The following is a 16,253-nucleotide window of genomic DNA, read 5'->3' on the forward strand; positions in this document are numbered from 1 at the left end:
GTAGCTGCAGGAGCAATCATCCCAACACATACAAACAAATCTGCATCAGGATGCGATTTGAACGAGCTACATCACACTGCAGCACCCAGGTACGGTGAAGATCAATAAACAACTGTAAAGCGCATTTCAGAAGAATGGACAGCCCGTAGGCCAGCTAAAAACAGCTTCCCTGACCGGGAATCGAACCCGGGCCGCGGCGGTGAGAGCGCCAAATCCTAACCACTAGACCACCAGGGAGACATAAAGCCATCCTTGTAGCTCTGCTGAAAATGGCCTCGCTGCCCGGGAATCGAACCTGGGCTGCAGCAGTAAGAAGACTTTCACCGGTGCATCCATCAAGGTAACTTTTTTGTGTCCATTGCTCCCGATGCGATCTCGTGAACATTGGGGAGACTTAGAGTCAAGTCACATCTGCGGGACTCTCCTGCGCGCCTTTATTGCAAAAAAGCACGGAGTGGACCCGGAAGCTGGTGTAGCGCAAGCTAACCTGGGTAGGTCTTTCTTCCTATAAATGCGCGCAGGAGAGTCCCGGAGATGTGACTTGACTCTCCTGTCTCCCCAATGTTATAGAGATCGCATCGGGAGCAATGGACACAGAAACTTACATTGATGGATACAAGAAAAATTAAATTTAAACCGTAAAACACACGTAACCGCGTCTGCAAACAGACACTGCCAAGCAGCCCCGACCTGCTCCGTCTAGAGAGTGAAGACTGTTCACTCGTTTGTAGCTGCAGGAGCAATCATCCCAACACATACAAACAAATCTGCATCAGGATGCGATTTGAACGAGCTACATCACACTGCAGCACCCAGGTACGGTGAAGATCAATAAACAACTGTAAAGCGCATTTCAGAAGAATGGACAGCCCGTAGGCCAGCTAAAAACAGCTTCCCTGACCGGGAATCGAACCCGGGCCGCGGCGGTGAGAGCGCCAAATCCTAACCACTAGACCACCAGGGAGACATAAAGCCATCCTTGTAGCTCTGCTGAAAATGGCCTCGCTGCCCGGGAATCGAACCTGGGCTGCAGCAGTAAGAAGACTTTCACCGGTGCATCCATCAAGGTAACTTTTTTGTGTCCATTGCTCCCGATGCAATCTCGTGAACATTGGGGAGACTTAGAGTCAAGTCACATCTGCGGGACTCTCCTGCGCGCCTTTATTGCAAAAAAGCACGGAGTGGACCCGGAAGCTGGTGTAGCGCAAGCTAACCTGGGTAGGTCTTTCTTCCTATAAATGCGCGCAGGAGAGTCCCGGAGATGTGACTTGACTCTCCTGTCTCCCCAATGTTATAGAGATCGCATCGGGAGCAATGGACACAGAAACTTACATTGATGGATACAAGAAAAATTAAATTTAAACTGTAAAACACACGTAACCGCGTCTGCAAACAGACACTGCCAAGCAGCCCCGACCTGCTCCGTCGAGAGAGTGAAGACTGTTCACTCGTTTGTAGCTGCAGGAGCAATCATCCCAACACATACAAACAAATCTGCATCAGGATGCGATTTGAACGAGCTACATCACACTGCAGCACCCAGGTACGGTGAAGATCAATAAACAACTGTAAAGCGCATTTCAGAAGAATGGACAGCCCGTAGGCCAGCTAAAAACAGCTTCCCTGACCGGGAATCGAACCCGGGCCGCGGCGGTGAGAGCGCCAAATCCTAACCACTAGACCACCAGGGAGACATAAAGCCATCCTTGTAGCTCTGCTGAAAATGGCCTCGCTGCCCGGGAATCGAACCTGGGCTGCAGCAGTAAGAAGACTTTCACCGCTGCATCCATCAAGGTAACTTTTTTGTGTCCATTGCTCCCGATGCGATCTCGTGAACATTGGGGAGACTTAGAGTCAAGTCACATCTGCGGGACTCTCCTGCGCGCCTTTATTGCAAAAAAGCGCGGAGTGGACCCGGAAGCTGGTGTAGCGCAAGCTAACCTGGGTAGGTCTTTCTTCCTATAAATGCTCGCAGGAGAGTCCCGGAGATGTGACTTGACTCTCCTGTCTCCCCAATGTTATAGAGATCGCATCGGGAGCAATGGACACAGAAACTTACATTGATGGATACAAGAAAAATTAAATTTAAACTGTAAAACACACGTAACCGCGTCTGCAAACAGACACTGCCAAGCAGCCCCGACCTGCTCCGTCGAGAGAGTGAAGACTGTTCACTCGTTTGTAGATGCAGGAGCAATCATCCCAACACATACAAACAAATCTGCATCAGGATGCGATTTGAACGAGCTACATCACACTGCAGCACCCAGGTACGGTGAAGATCAATAAACAACTGTAAAGCGCATTTCAGAAGAATGGACAGCCCGTAGGCCAGCTAAAAACAGCTTCCCTGACCGGGAATCGAACCCGGGCCGCGGCGGTGAGAGCGCCAAATCCTAACCACTAGACCACCAGGGAGACATAAAGCCATCCTTGTAGCTCTGCTGAAAATGGCCTCGCTGCCCGGGAATCGAACCTGGGCTGCAGCAGTAAGAAGACTTTCACCGGTGCATCCATCAAGGTAACTTTTTTGTGCCCATTGCTCCCGATGCGATCTCGTGAACATTGGGGAGACTTAGAGTCAAGTCACATCTGCGGGACTCTCCTGCGCGCCTTTATTGCAAAAAAGCGCGGAGTGGACCCGGAAGCTGGTGTAGCGCAAGCTAACCTGGGTAGGTCTTTCTTCCTATAAATGCGCGCAGGAGAGTCCCGGAGATGTGACTTGACTCTCCTGTCTCCCCAATGTTATAGAGATCGCATCGGGAGCAATGGACACAGAAACTTACATTGATGGATACAAGAAAAATTAAATTTAAACTGTAAAACACACGTAACCGCGTCTGCAAACAGACACTGCCAAGCAGCCCCGACCTGCTCCGTCGAGAGAGTGAAGACTGTTCACTCGTTTGTAGCTGCAGGAGCAATCATCCCAACACATACAAACAAATCTGCATCAGGATGCGATTTGAACGAGCTACATCACACTGCAGCACCCAGGTACGGTGAAGATCAATAAACAACTGTAAAGCGCATTTCAGAAGAATGGACAGCCCGTAGGCCAGCTAAAAACAGCTTCCCTGACCGGGAATCGAACCCGGGCCGCGGCGGTGAGAGCGCCAAATCCTAACCACTAGACCACCAGGGAGACATAAAGCCATCCTTGTAGCTCTGCTGAAAATGGCCTCGCTGCCCGGGAATCGAACCTGGGCTGCAGCAGTAAGAAGACTTTCACCGGTGCATCCATCAAGGTAACTTTTTTGTGTCCATTGCTCCCGATGCGATCTCGTGAACATTGGGGAGACTTAGAGTCAAGTCACATCTGCGGGACTCTCCTGCGCGCCTTTATTGCAAAAAAGCGCGGAGTGGACCCGGAAGCTGGTGTAGCGCAAGCTAACCTGGGTAGGTCTTTCTTCCTATAAATGCGCGCAGGAGAGTCCCGGAGATGTGACTTGACTCTCCTGTCTCCCCAATGTTATAGAGATCGCATCGGGAGCAATGGACACAGAAACTTACATTGATGGATACAAGAAAAATTAAATTTAAACTGTAAAACACACGTAACCGCGTCTGCAAACAGACACTGCCAAGCAGCCCCGACCTGCTCCGTCGAGAGAGTGAAGACTGTTCACTCGTTTGTAGCTGCAGGAGCAATCATCCCAACACATACAAACAAATCTGCATCAGGATGCGATTTGAACGAGCTACATCACACTGCAGCACCCAGGTACGGTGAAGATCAATAAACAACTGTAAAGCGCATTTCAGAAGAATGGACAGCCCGTAGGCCAGCTAAAAACAGCTTCCCTGACCGGGAATCGAACCCGGGCCGCGGCGGTGAGAGCGCCAAATCCTAACCACTAGACCACCAGGGAGACATAAAGCCATCCTTGTAGCTCTGCTGAAAATGGCCTCGCTGCCCGGGAATCGAACCTGGGCTGCAGCAGTAAGAAGACTTTCACCGGTGCATTCATCAAGGTAACTTTTTTGTGTCCATTGCTCCCGATGCGATCTCGTGAACATTGGGGAGACTTAGAGTCAAGTCACATCTGCGGGACTCTCCTGCACGCCTTTATTGCAAAAAAGCGCGGAGTGGACCCGGAAGCTGGTGTAGCGCAAGCTAACCTGGGTAGGTCTTTCTTCCTATAAATGCGCGCAGGAGAGTCCCGGAGATGTGACTTGACTCTCCTGTCTCCCCAATGTTATAGAGATCGCATCGGGAGCAATGGACACAGAAACTTACATTGATGGATACAAGAAAAATTAAATTTAAACTGTAAAACACACGTAACCGCGTCTGCAAACAGACACTGCCAAGCAGCCCCGACCTGCTCCGTCGAGAGAGTGAAGACTGTTCACTCGTTTGTAGCTGCAGGAGCAATCATCCCAACACATACAAACAAATCTGCATCAGGATGCGATTTGAACGAGCTACATCACACTGCAGCACCCAGGTACGGTGAAGATCAATAAACAACTGTAAAGCGCATTTCAGAAGAATGGACAGCCCGTAGGCCAGCTAAAAACAGCTTCCCTGACCGGAAATCGAACCTGGGCCGCGGCGGTGAGAGCGCCAAATCCTAACCACTAGACCACCAGGGAGACATAAAGCCATCGTTGTAGCTCTGCTGAAAATGGCCTCGCTGCCCGGGAATCGAACCTGGGCTGCAGCAGTAAGAAGACTTTCACCGGTGCATCCATCAAGGTAACTTTTTTGTGTCCATTGCTCCCGACGCGATCTCGTGAACATTGGGGAGACTTAGAGTCAAGTCACATCTGCGGGACTCTCCTGCGCGCCTTTATTGCAAAAAAGCGCGGAGTGGACCCGGAAGCTGGTGTAGCGCAAGCTAACCTGGGTAGGTCTTTCTTCCTATAAATGCGCGCAGGAGAGTCCCGGAGATGTGACTTGACTCTCCTGTCTCCCCAATGTTATAGAGATCGCATCGGGAGCAATGGACACAGAAACTTACATTGATGGATACAAGAAAAATTAAATTTAAACTGTAAAACACACGTAACCGCGTCTGCAAACAGACACTGCCAAGCAGCCCCGACCTGCTCCGTCGAGAGAGTGAAGACTGTTCACTCGTTTGTAGCTGCAGGAGCAATCATCCCAACACATACAAACAAATCTGCATCAGGATGCGATTTGAACGAGCTACATCACACTGCAGCACCCAGGTACGGTGAAGATCAATAAACAACTGTAAAGCGCATTTCAGAAGAATGGACAGCCCGTAGGCCAGCTAAAAACAGCTTCCCTGACCGGGAATCGAACCCGGGCCGCGGCGGTGAGAGCGCCAAATCCTAACCACTAGACCACCAGGGAGACATAAAGCCATCCTTGTAGCTCTGCTGAAAATGGCCTCGCTGCCCGGGAATCGAACCTGGGCTGCAGCAGTAAGAAGACTTTCACCGGTGCATCCATCAAGGTAACTTTTTTGTGTCCATTGCTCCCGATGCGATCTCGTGAACATTGGGGAGACTTAGAGTCAAGTCACATCTGCGGGACTCTCCTGCACGCCTTTATTGCAAAAAAGCGCGGAGTGGACCCGGAAGCTGGTGTAGCGCAAGCTAACCTGGGTAGGTCTTTCTTCCTATAAATGCGCGCAGGAGAGTCCCGGAGATGTGACTTGACTCTCCTGTCTCCCCAATGTTATAGAGATCGCATCGGGAGCAATGGACACAGAAACTTACATTGATGGATACAAGAAAAATTAAATTTAAACTGTAAAACACACGTAACCGCGTCTGCAAACAGACACTGCCAAGCAGCCCCGACCTGCTCCGTCGAGAGAGTGAAGACTGTTCACTCGTTTGTAGCTGCAGGAGCAATCATCCCAACACATACAAACAAATCTGCATCAGGATGCGATTTGAACGAGCTACATCACACTGCAGCACCCAGGTACGGTGAAGATCAATAAACAACTGTAAAGCGCATTTCAGAAGAATGGACAGCCCGTAGGCCAGCTAAAAACAGCTTCCCTGACCGGGAATCGAACCCGGGCCGCGGCGGTGAGAGCGCCAAATCCTAACCACTAGACCACCAGGGAGACATAAAGCCATCCTTGTAGCTCTGCTGAAAATGGCCTCGCTGCCCGGGAATCGAACCTGGGCTGCAGCAGTAAGAAGACTTCCACCGGTGCATCCATCAAGGTAACTTTTTTGTGTCCATTGCTCCCGATGCGATCTCGTGAACATTGGGGAGACTTAGAGTCAAGTCACATCTGCGGGACTCTCCTGCGCGCCTTTATTGCAAAAAAGCGCGGAGTGGACCCGGAAGCTGGTGTAGCGCAAGCTAACCTGGGTAGGTCTTTCTTCCTATAAATGCGCGCAGGAGAGTCCCGGAGATGTGACTTGACTCTCCTGTCTCCCCAATGTTATAGAGATCGCATCGGGAGCAATGGACACAGAAACTTACATTGATGGATACAAGAAAAATTAAATTTAAACCGTAAAACACACGTAACCGCGTCTGCAAACAGACACTGCCAAGCAGCCCCGACCTGCTCCGTCGAGAGAGTGAAGACTGTTCACTCGTTTGTAGCTGCAGGAGCAATCATCCCAACACATACAAACAAATCTGCATCAGGATGCGATTTGAACGAGCTACATCACACTGCAGCACCCAGGTACGGTGAAGATCAATAAACAACTGTAAAGCGCATTTCAGAAGAATGGACAGCCCGTAGGCCAGCTAAAAGCAGCTTCCCTGACCGGGAATCGAACCCGGGCCGCGGCGGTGAGAGCGCCAAATCCTAACCACTAGACCACCAGGGAGACATAAAGCCATCCTTGTAGCTCTGCTGAAAATGGCCTCGCTGCCCGGGAATCGAACCTGGGCTGCAGCAGTAAGAAGACTTTCACCGGTGCATCCATCAAGGTAACTTTTTTGTGTCCATTGCTCCCGACGCGATCTCGTGAACATTGGGGAGACTTAGAGTCAAGTCACATCTGCGGGACTCTCCTGCGCGCCTTTATTGCAAAAAAGCGCGGAGTGGACCCGGAAGCTGGTGTAGCGCAAGCTAACCTGGGTAGGTCTTTCTTCCTATAAATGCGCGCAGGAGAGTCCCGGAGATGTGACTTGACTCTCCTGTCTCCCCACTGTTATAGAGATCGCATCGGGAGCAATGGACACAGAAACTTACATTGATGGATACAAGAAAAATTAAATTTAAACTGTAAAACACACGTAACCGCGTCTGCAAACAGACACTGCCAAGCAGCCCCGACCTGCTCCGTCGAGAGAGTGAAGACTGTTCACTCGTTTGTAGCTGCAGGAGCAATCATCCCAACACATACAAACAAATCTGCATCAGGATGCGATTTGAACGAGCTACATCACACTGCAGCACCCAGGTACGGTGAAGATCAATAAACAACTGTAAAGCGCATTTCAGAAGAATGGACAGCCCGTAGGCCAGCTAAAAACAGCTTCCCTGACCGGGAATCGAACCCGGGCCGCGGCGGTGAGAGCGCCAAATCCTAACCACTAGACCACCAGGGAGACATAAAGCCATCCTTGTAGCTCTGCTGAAAATGGCCTCGCTGCCCGGGAATCGAACCTGGGCTGCAGCAGTAAGAAGACTTTCACCGGTGCATCCATCAAGGTAACTTTTTTGTGTCCATTGCTCCCGATGCAATCTCGTGAACATTGGGGAGACTTAGAGTCAAGTCACATCTGCGGGACTCTCCTGCGCGCCTTTATTGCAAAAAAGCACGGAGTGGACCCGGAAGCTGGTGTAGCGCAAGCTAACCTGGGTAGGTCTTTCTTCCTATAAATGCGCGCAGGAGAGTCCCGGAGATGTGACTTGACTCTCCTGTCTCCCCAATGTTATAGAGATCGCATCGGGAGCAATGGACACAGAAACTTACATTGATGGATACAAGAAAAATTAAATTTAAACTGTAAAACACACGTAACCGCGTCTGCAAACAGACACTGCCAAGCAGCCCCGACCTGCTCCGTCGAGAGAGTGAAGACTGTTCACTCGTTTGTAGCTGCAGGAGCAATCATCCCAACACATACAAACAAATCTGCATCAGGATGCGATTTGAACGAGCTACATCACACTGCAGCACCCAGGTACGGTGAAGATCAATAAACAACTGTAAAGCGCATTTCAGAAGAATGGACAGCCCGTAGGCCAGCTAAAAACAGCTTCCCTGACCGGGAATCGAACCCGGGCCGCGGCGGTGAGAGCGCCAAATCCTAACCACTAGACCACCAGGGAGACATAAAGCCATCCTTGTAGCTCTGCTGAAAATGGCCTCGCTGCCCGGGAATCGAACCTGGGCTGCAGCAGTAAGAAGACTTTCACCGCTGCATCCATCAAGGTAACTTTTTTGTGTCCATTGCTCCCGATGCGATCTCGTGAACATTGGGGAGACTTAGAGTCAAGTCACATCTGCGGGACTCTCCTGCGCGCCTTTATTGCAAAAAAGCGCGGAGTGGACCCGGAAGCTGGTGTAGCGCAAGCTAACCTGGGTAGGTCTTTCTTCCTATAAATGCTCGCAGGAGAGTCCCGGAGATGTGACTTGACTCTCCTGTCTCCCCAATGTTATAGAGATCGCATCGGGAGCAATGGACACAGAAACTTACATTGATGGATACAAGAAAAATTAAATTTAAACTGTAAAACACACGTAACCGCGTCTGCAAACAGACACTGCCAAGCAGCCCCGACCTGCTCCGTCGAGAGAGTGAAGACTGTTCACTCGTTTGTAGATGCAGGAGCAATCATCCCAACACATACAAACAAATCTGCATCAGGATGCGATTTGAACGAGCTACATCACACTGCAGCACCCAGGTACGGTGAAGATCAATAAACAACTGTAAAGCGCATTTCAGAAGAATGGACAGCCCGTAGGCCAGCTAAAAACAGCTTCCCTGACCGGGAATCGAACCCGGGCCGCGGCGGTGAGAGCGCCAAATCCTAACCACTAGACCACCAGGGAGACATAAAGCCATCCTTGTAGCTCTGCTGAAAATGGCCTCGCTGCCCGGGAATCGAACCTGGGCTGCAGCAGTAAGAAGACTTTCACCGGTGCATCCATCAAGGTAACTTTTTTGTGTCCATTGCTCCCGATGCGATCTCGTGAACATTGGGGAGACTTAGAGTCAAGTCACATCTGCGGGACTCTCCTGCGCGCCTTTATTGCAAAAAAGCGCGGAGTGGACCCGGAAGCTGGTGTAGCGCAAGCTAACCTGGGTAGGTCTTTCTTCCTATAAATGCGCGCAGGAGAGTCCCGGAGATGTGACTTGACTCTCCTGTCTCCCCAATGTTATAGAGATCGCATCGGGAGCAATGGACACAGAAACTTACATTGATGGATACAAGAAAAATTAAATTTAAACTGTAAAACACACGTAACCGCGTCTGCAAACAGACACTGCCAAGCAGCCCCGACCTGCTCCGTCGAGAGAGTGAAGACTGTTCACTCGTTTGTAGCTGCAGGAGCAATCATCCCAACACATACAAACAAATCTGCATCAGGATGCGATTTGAACGAGCTACATCACACTGCAGCACCCAGGTACGGTGAAGATCAATAAACAACTGTAAAGCGCATTTCAGAAGAATGGACAGCCCGTAGGCCAGCTAAGAACAGCTTCCCTGACCGGGAATCGAACCCGGGCCGCGGCGGTGAGAGCGCCAAATCCTAACCACTAGACCACCAGGGAGACATAAAGCCATCCTTGTAGCTCTGCTGAAAATGGCCTCGCTGCCCGGGAATCGAACCTGGGCTGCAGCAGTAAGAAGACTTTCACCGGTGCATCCATCAAGGTAACTTTTTTGTGTCCATTGCTCCCGATGCGATCTCGTGAACATTGGGGAGACTTAGAGTCAAGTCACATCTGCGGGACTCTCCTGCGCGCCTTTATTGCAAAAAAGCGCGGAGTGGACCCGGAAGCTGGTGTAGCGCAAGCTAACCTGGGTAGGTCTTTCTTCCTATAAATGCGCGCAGGAGAGTCCCGGAGATGTGACTTGACTCTCCTGTCTCCCCAATGTTATAGAGATCGCATCGGGAGCAATGGACACAGAAACTTACATTGATGGATACAAGAAAAATTAAATTTAAACTGTAAAACACACGTAACCGCGTCTGCAAACAGACACTGCCAAGCAGCCCCGACCTGCTCCGTCGAGAGAGTGAAGACTGTTCACTCGTTTGTAGCTGCAGGAGCAATCATCCCAACACATACAAACAAATCTGCATCAGGATGCGATTTGAACGAGCTACATCACACTGCAGCACCCAGGTACGGTGAAGATCAATAAACAACTGTAAAGCGCATTTCAGAAGAATGGACAGCCCGTAGGCCAGCTAAAAACAGCTTCCCTGACCGGGAATCGAACCCGGGCCGCGGCGGTGAGAGCGCCAAATCCTAACCACTAGACCACCAGGGAGACATAAAGCCATCCTTGTAGCTCTGCTGAAAATGGCCTCGCTGCCCGGGAATCGAACCTGGGCTGCAGCAGTAAGAAGACTTTCACCGGTGCATCCATCAAGGTAACTTTTTTGTGTCCATTGCTCCCGATGCGATCTCGTGAACATTGGGGAGACTTAGAGTCAAGTCACATCTGCGGGACTCTCCTGCACGCCTTTATTGCAAAAAAGCGCGGAGTGGACCCGGAAGCTGGTGTAGCGCAAGCTAACCTGGGTAGGTCTTTCTTCCTATAAATGCGCGCAGGAGAGTCCCGGAGATGTGACTTGACTCTCCTGTCTCCCCAATGTTATAGAGATCGCATCGGGAGCAATGGACACAGAAACTTACATTGATGGATACAAGAAAAATTAAATTTAAACTGTAAAACACACGTAACCGCGTCTGCAAACAGACACTGCCAAGCAGCCCCGACCTGCTCCGTCGAGAGAGTGAAGACTGTTCACTCGTTTGTAGCTGCAGGAGCAATCATCCCAACACATACAAACAAATCTGCATCAGGATGCGATTTGAACGAGCTACATCACACTGCAGCACCCAGGTACGGTGAAGATCAATAAACAACTGTAAAGCGCATTTCAGAAGAATGGACAGCCCGTAGGCCAGCTAAAAACAGCTTCCCTGACCGGAAATCGAACCTGGGCCGCGGCGGTGAGAGCGCCAAATCCTAACCACTAGACCACCAGGGAGACATAAAGCCATCGTTGTAGCTCTGCTGAAAATGGCCTCGCTGCCCGGGAATCGAACCTGGGCTGCAGCAGTAAGAAGACTTTCACCGGTGCATCCATCAAGGTAACTTTTTTGTGTCCATTGCTCCCGACGCGATCTCGTGAACATTGGGGAGACTTAGAGTCAAGTCACATCTGCGGGACTCTCCTGCGCGCCTTTATTGCAAAAAAGCGCGGAGTGGACCCGGAAGCTGGTGTAGCGCAAGCTAACCTGGGTAGGTCTTTCTTCCTATAAATGCGCGCAGGAGAGTCCCGGAGATGTGACTTGACTCTCCTGTCTCCCCAATGTTATAGAGATCGCATCGGGAGCAATGGACACAGAAACTTACATTGATGGATACAAGAAAAATTAAATTTAAACTGTAAAACACACGTAACCGCGTCTGCAAACAGACACTGCCAAGCAGCCCCGACCTGCTCCGTCGAGAGAGTGAAGACTGTTCACTCGTTTGTAGCTGCAGGAGCAATCATCCCAACACATACAAACAAATCTGCATCAGGATGCGATTTGAACGAGCTACATCACACTGCAGCACCCAGGTACGGTGAAGATCAATAAACAACTGTAAAGCGCATTTCAGAAGAATGGACAGCCCGTAGGCCAGCTAAAAACAGCTTCCCTGACCGGGAATCGAACCCGGGCCGCGGCGGTGAGAGCGCCAAATCCTAACCACTAGACCACCAGGGAGACATAAAGCCATCCTTGTAGCTCTGCTGAAAATGGCCTCGCTGCCCGGGAATCGAACCTGGGCTGCAGCAGTAAGAAGACTTTCACCGGTGCATCCATCAAGGTAACTTTTTTGTGTCCATTGCTCCCGATGCGATCTCGTGAACATTGGGGAGACTTAGAGTCAAGTCACATCTGCGGGACTCTCCTGCACGCCTTTATTGCAAAAAAGCGCGGAGTGGACCCGGAAGCTGGTGTAGCGCAAGCTAACCTGGGTAGGTCTTTCTTCCTATAAATGCGCGCAGGAGAGTCCCGGAGATGTGACTTGACTCTCCTGTCTCCCCAATGTTATAGAGATCGCATCGGGAGCAATGGACACAGAAACTTACATTGATGGATACAAGAAAAATTAAATTTAAACTGTAAAACACACGTAACCGCGTCTGCAAACAGACACTGCCAAGCAGCCCCGACCTGCTCCGTCGAGAGAGTGAAGACTGTTCACTCGTTTGTAGCTGCAGGAGCAATCATCCCAACACATACAAACAAATCTGCATCAGGATGCGATTTGAACGAGCTACATCACACTGCAGCACCCAGGTACGGTGAAGATCAATAAACAACTGTAAAGCGCATTTCAGAAGAATGGACAGCCCGTAGGCCAGCTAAAAACAGCTTCCCTGACCGGGAATCGAACCCGGGCCGCGGCGGTGAGAGCGCCAAATCCTAACCACTAGACCACCAGGGAGACATAAAGCCATCCTTGTAGCTCTGCTGAAAATGGCCTCGCTGCCCGGGAATCGAACCTGGGCTGCAGCAGTAAGAAGACTTCCACCGGTGCATCCATCAAGGTAACTTTTTTGTGTCCATTGCTCCCGATGCGATCTCGTGAACATTGGGGAGACTTAGAGTCAAGTCACATCTGCGGGACTCTCCTGCGCGCCTTTATTGCAAAAAAGCGCGGAGTGGACCCGGAAGCTGGTGTAGCGCAAGCTAACCTGGGTAGGTCTTTCTTCCTATAAATGCGCGCAGGAGAGTAACCCGAGGCACTACAGGGGTAGTCCCTCCCACCCGCCCTCCTCCTCTAACCTTATAATAAGATCCGTTATGGTAAGCAGGTTAGTGCTGCATTTTGCTTGTTCTATTCTTCAGACCTAGTTTTTTTTAAAGGTTACTTTTAGAGGGATGGCAGCGAAGACAGTGCAATGTTCCTCTTGCAACATGTTTGAGCTGAGGGATGCCATGGTCGTCCCTGCAGATTACACTTGCAGGAAGTGCACCCATCTCCAGCTCCTCCAAGACCGTCTTCGGGAACGGGAGCTGGAGTTGGATGAAATTAGAATCATTCAGGAGGCAGAGGGGGCCATGGATCGGAGCTTTAGGGAAGTAGCAACTCCAAAGATTGCAGACAGATGGGTGATAGTGAGGGGTACTTGGAGATAGCAGCCAGTGCAGCGACCCCTTGCGGTCGTTCCCCTGAAGAACAAGTGTATCATTTTGGATACTTGTAGTGGGGGACGACTTACCAGGGGTAAGCAGTGGGGTTCAGGCCTCTGGCACGGAGCCTGTTCCCAATGCTCAGAAGGGAAGGTTGGAAAAGAGCAGAGCAATAGTTATTGAGGACTCGATAGTTTGGGGCACAGACATGTGGTTTTGTGGGGACGAGAGAGACTCACGATTGGTATGTTGCCTCCAGGTGCGTGATGTCTGTGATCGTGTTTTCCGGCTCCTTAAGGGGGTCGGAGAGCAGCCCGAAGTCATGGTCCACATTGGCACCAACGACATAGATAGGAAGAGGGATGAGGATGTTATGCATACTTTCAGGGAGTTAGGTTGGAAGCGCAGAGTTAGAACAAACAGAGTTGTTGTCTCTGGTTTGTTACCCATGCCACTTGATCGCGAGTTGAGGAATAGTGAGAGAGAACAGATAAATGCGTAGCTACAGGGATGGTGCAGCAGGGAGGGATTCCGGTATCTGGATAACTGGGGTTCTTTCTGGGGAAGGTGGGACCTCTATAAACAGGATGGTCTACACCTTAACCTGAGGGGCACCAGTATCCTTGGTGGGACGTTTGCTAGTGCTCTTTGGGGTGGGGGGTTAAACTAACTCTGCAGGGGCATGGGAACCTAGACTGTAGCTTTAGGGTGCAGGACCTTGAGTGTAGGGAGGTTAGGAACATGGCATCAATCTCGAAGGAGGATGCCTCTAAACAGGAACGTGACTTGAAGTGTATATACTTCAATGCGAGAAGTATACGAAATAAGATAGGTGAACTTGCAGCGTGGGTTGGGACCCGGGATTTCGATGTTGTGGCTATTATGGAGACATGGGTAGAACAGGGACAGAATTGGCTGTTGCAGGTTCCAGTGTTTAAATGTTTTAGTAGGGTCAGAGGTGGGGGTAAAAGAGGGGAAGGTGTGGCACTGCTTGTCAAGGATAGTATTACAGCGGTGGAAAGACGATGGATGAAAACTCGCCATCTGAGGTAGTTTGGGCTGAGGTTAGAAATCGGAAAAGTGAGGTCACCCTGTTAGGAGTTTTCTGCAGGCCTAATAGCCCTAGAGACGTAGAAGAAAGGATTGTGAGGGTGATTCAGGAGAAGAGTGAAAGTAATAGGGTGGTTGTTATGGTGGACTTTAACTTTCCAGATATTGACTAGGAAAGCTATAGCTCGAGTACTTTAGATGGGTCGGTGTTTGTCTAATGTGTGCAGGAGGGTTTCCTGACACAATATGTTGACAGGCCAACAAGAGGTGAGGCCGCACTGGATTTGGTTCTGGGTAACGAATCAGGCCAGGTATTAGAATTGAAGGTAGGTGAGCAATTTGGGGACAGTGACCACAATTCGGTGACTTTTACTCTGGTGATGAAGAAGGTTACGTGTGCACTGTAGGGCAAGAGTTATAGCGGGGGGCAGGGAAATTATGATGCGGTGAGGCATGACTTAAGATGCGTGGCTTGAAAAAGTAGGCTTCAAGGGAAGGGCACAATCGATATGTGGAGCTTGTTCAAGGAGCAACTATTGAGTGTCCTTGATAAGTATGTACCGGTCAGGCAGGGTGGAAAGGGTCGTGTGAGGGACCCGTGGTTTAATAATGAATTGGAATCCCTTGTTAAAGCGAAGAGGGTGGCCTATGTCAAGATGAGGCGTGAAAGGTTCAATTGGGGCGATTGAGAGTTATAAGGTAGCCAGGGAGGATCTAAAGAGAGAGCTAAGAGCAGCAAGGAGGGGACATGAAAAGTCCCTGGTTGGTAGGTTTAGGGAAAACCCAAAGGCTTTCTATAGGTATGTCAGGAATAAAAGAATGACTCGGGTAGGAATAGGTCCAGTCAAGGATAGTAGTGGGAAGTTGCGCATGGAGGCCGAAGAGATTGGGGAGACACTGAATGAATACTTTCCATCAGTATTCACTCAGGAACAGGACATTGTTGCCGATGTGAATATTGAGTCACAATTAATTTTAATGGATGGCTTTGAGGTATGTAGGGAAGAGGTATTGGAAATTCTGGGAAGGGTGAAAATAGTTAAGTCCCCTGGGCCTGATGGCATATATCCTAGGATTCTCTGGGAAGCAAGGGAGGAGATTGCAGAGCCATTGGCCTTGATTTTTATGACTTCGTTGTCTACAGGAATAGTGGGGGTTTTGTGAACAACGAAGAGCCGATGAGAAAGATGTATATAGTGTATTTAAGGAGAACAGGTACCTAATAAATCCAGTCCGCCGATTTCTCAATGATGCTTCCAAGTTGACTTCAAAAATTCGGTTTGTCCTTCCATTTTTTCATGTTTGATTTTGTGAGTTTTAAAAACTTCCGCAATCTTCTGACTTGAGTATTGGAGTTGGGAAGTTACGTTGTGGCTGGACAGGACACTGGAATATTGTGGAATACTTTTGGAATATTGTGTGCAATTCTGGATTCCCTCCTATCAAAAGGATATTGTGAAATTAGAAAGGGTTCTGAAGCACCAATGTGTCCACAGAGAGGAGAGGCCCTTCTACTGCCCTGATTGCGGGAAGGCCTTTAGTGATTCCTCTGCCATGCGGACACACCAGTTGGTCCACACCCGGGACGGCTGTTCTCATGCCCTGAGTGTGAGATGGCTTTCAGCAGTTCTTCCCACCTGCTGAGACACCAGTGGGTCCACACCCAGGAGAGGCCGTTCTTCTGCCCCGAGTGCAGGAAGGGCTTTGCTCTTTCTTCTGACCTGCTGGCCCACTGGTGGGTCCACATGGGGGAGAGGTTGTTCAGTTGCTCTAAGTGCAGGAAGGCCTTCATCAAACCTCAGACCTGCATATCTTTGGACAGGACCACCCAGAGAAAGCCCACGCAGACACTGGGAGAATGTGCAAACTCCTCACAGACAGTCACCCATCTTCCACAACTACACTGGCACCACACCCC

The 16,253-nt window shown here is 50.1% G+C and overlaps 18 non-coding genes across 18 annotated transcripts; all 18 read right to left on the bottom strand.

The window, feature by feature from the left end:
* Positions 1-165: 165 nt before the first annotated feature.
* On the bottom strand, positions 166-237 carry trnae-cuc (transfer RNA glutamic acid (anticodon CUC)). Its single transcript has one exon. It is a non-coding gene; the product is annotated as a tRNA-Glu (tRNA).
* A 655-nt stretch (positions 238-892) lies between these two features.
* trnae-cuc (transfer RNA glutamic acid (anticodon CUC)) lies at positions 893-964 on the bottom strand. The gene has a single exon. It is a non-coding gene; the product is annotated as a tRNA-Glu (tRNA).
* Positions 965-1,619: 655 nt separating this feature from the next.
* trnae-cuc (transfer RNA glutamic acid (anticodon CUC)) lies at positions 1,620-1,691 on the bottom strand. The gene has a single exon. It is a non-coding gene; the product is annotated as a tRNA-Glu (tRNA).
* A 655-nt stretch (positions 1,692-2,346) lies between these two features.
* On the bottom strand, positions 2,347-2,418 carry trnae-cuc (transfer RNA glutamic acid (anticodon CUC)). The gene has a single exon. It is a non-coding gene; the product is annotated as a tRNA-Glu (tRNA).
* Positions 2,419-3,073: 655 nt separating this feature from the next.
* On the bottom strand, positions 3,074-3,145 carry trnae-cuc (transfer RNA glutamic acid (anticodon CUC)). Its single transcript has one exon. It is a non-coding gene; the product is annotated as a tRNA-Glu (tRNA).
* A 655-nt stretch (positions 3,146-3,800) lies between these two features.
* On the bottom strand, positions 3,801-3,872 carry trnae-cuc (transfer RNA glutamic acid (anticodon CUC)). The gene has a single exon. It is a non-coding gene; the product is annotated as a tRNA-Glu (tRNA).
* A 655-nt stretch (positions 3,873-4,527) lies between these two features.
* On the bottom strand, positions 4,528-4,599 carry trnae-cuc (transfer RNA glutamic acid (anticodon CUC)). The gene has a single exon. It is a non-coding gene; the product is annotated as a tRNA-Glu (tRNA).
* A 655-nt stretch (positions 4,600-5,254) lies between these two features.
* trnae-cuc (transfer RNA glutamic acid (anticodon CUC)) lies at positions 5,255-5,326 on the bottom strand. Its single transcript has one exon. It is a non-coding gene; the product is annotated as a tRNA-Glu (tRNA).
* Positions 5,327-5,981: 655 nt separating this feature from the next.
* On the bottom strand, positions 5,982-6,053 carry trnae-cuc (transfer RNA glutamic acid (anticodon CUC)). Its single transcript has one exon. It is a non-coding gene; the product is annotated as a tRNA-Glu (tRNA).
* A 655-nt stretch (positions 6,054-6,708) lies between these two features.
* Positions 6,709-6,780, bottom strand: trnae-cuc (transfer RNA glutamic acid (anticodon CUC)). Its single transcript has one exon. It is a non-coding gene; the product is annotated as a tRNA-Glu (tRNA).
* A 655-nt stretch (positions 6,781-7,435) lies between these two features.
* On the bottom strand, positions 7,436-7,507 carry trnae-cuc (transfer RNA glutamic acid (anticodon CUC)). Its single transcript has one exon. It is a non-coding gene; the product is annotated as a tRNA-Glu (tRNA).
* Positions 7,508-8,162: 655 nt separating this feature from the next.
* On the bottom strand, positions 8,163-8,234 carry trnae-cuc (transfer RNA glutamic acid (anticodon CUC)). Its single transcript has one exon. It is a non-coding gene; the product is annotated as a tRNA-Glu (tRNA).
* A 655-nt stretch (positions 8,235-8,889) lies between these two features.
* On the bottom strand, positions 8,890-8,961 carry trnae-cuc (transfer RNA glutamic acid (anticodon CUC)). Its single transcript has one exon. It is a non-coding gene; the product is annotated as a tRNA-Glu (tRNA).
* A 655-nt stretch (positions 8,962-9,616) lies between these two features.
* trnae-cuc (transfer RNA glutamic acid (anticodon CUC)) lies at positions 9,617-9,688 on the bottom strand. Its single transcript has one exon. It is a non-coding gene; the product is annotated as a tRNA-Glu (tRNA).
* A 655-nt stretch (positions 9,689-10,343) lies between these two features.
* trnae-cuc (transfer RNA glutamic acid (anticodon CUC)) lies at positions 10,344-10,415 on the bottom strand. Its single transcript has one exon. It is a non-coding gene; the product is annotated as a tRNA-Glu (tRNA).
* Positions 10,416-11,070: 655 nt separating this feature from the next.
* Positions 11,071-11,142, bottom strand: trnae-cuc (transfer RNA glutamic acid (anticodon CUC)). Its single transcript has one exon. It is a non-coding gene; the product is annotated as a tRNA-Glu (tRNA).
* Positions 11,143-11,797: 655 nt separating this feature from the next.
* Positions 11,798-11,869, bottom strand: trnae-cuc (transfer RNA glutamic acid (anticodon CUC)). Its single transcript has one exon. It is a non-coding gene; the product is annotated as a tRNA-Glu (tRNA).
* Positions 11,870-12,524: 655 nt separating this feature from the next.
* On the bottom strand, positions 12,525-12,596 carry trnae-cuc (transfer RNA glutamic acid (anticodon CUC)). The gene has a single exon. It is a non-coding gene; the product is annotated as a tRNA-Glu (tRNA).
* Positions 12,597-16,253: the final 3,657 nt, after the last annotated feature.

The sequence above is a fragment of the Hemiscyllium ocellatum genome, chromosome 27, assembly GCF_020745735.1.
Source record: "Hemiscyllium ocellatum isolate sHemOce1 chromosome 27, sHemOce1.pat.X.cur, whole genome shotgun sequence".
NCBI lineage: Eukaryota > Metazoa > Chordata > Chondrichthyes > Orectolobiformes > Hemiscylliidae > Hemiscyllium > Hemiscyllium ocellatum.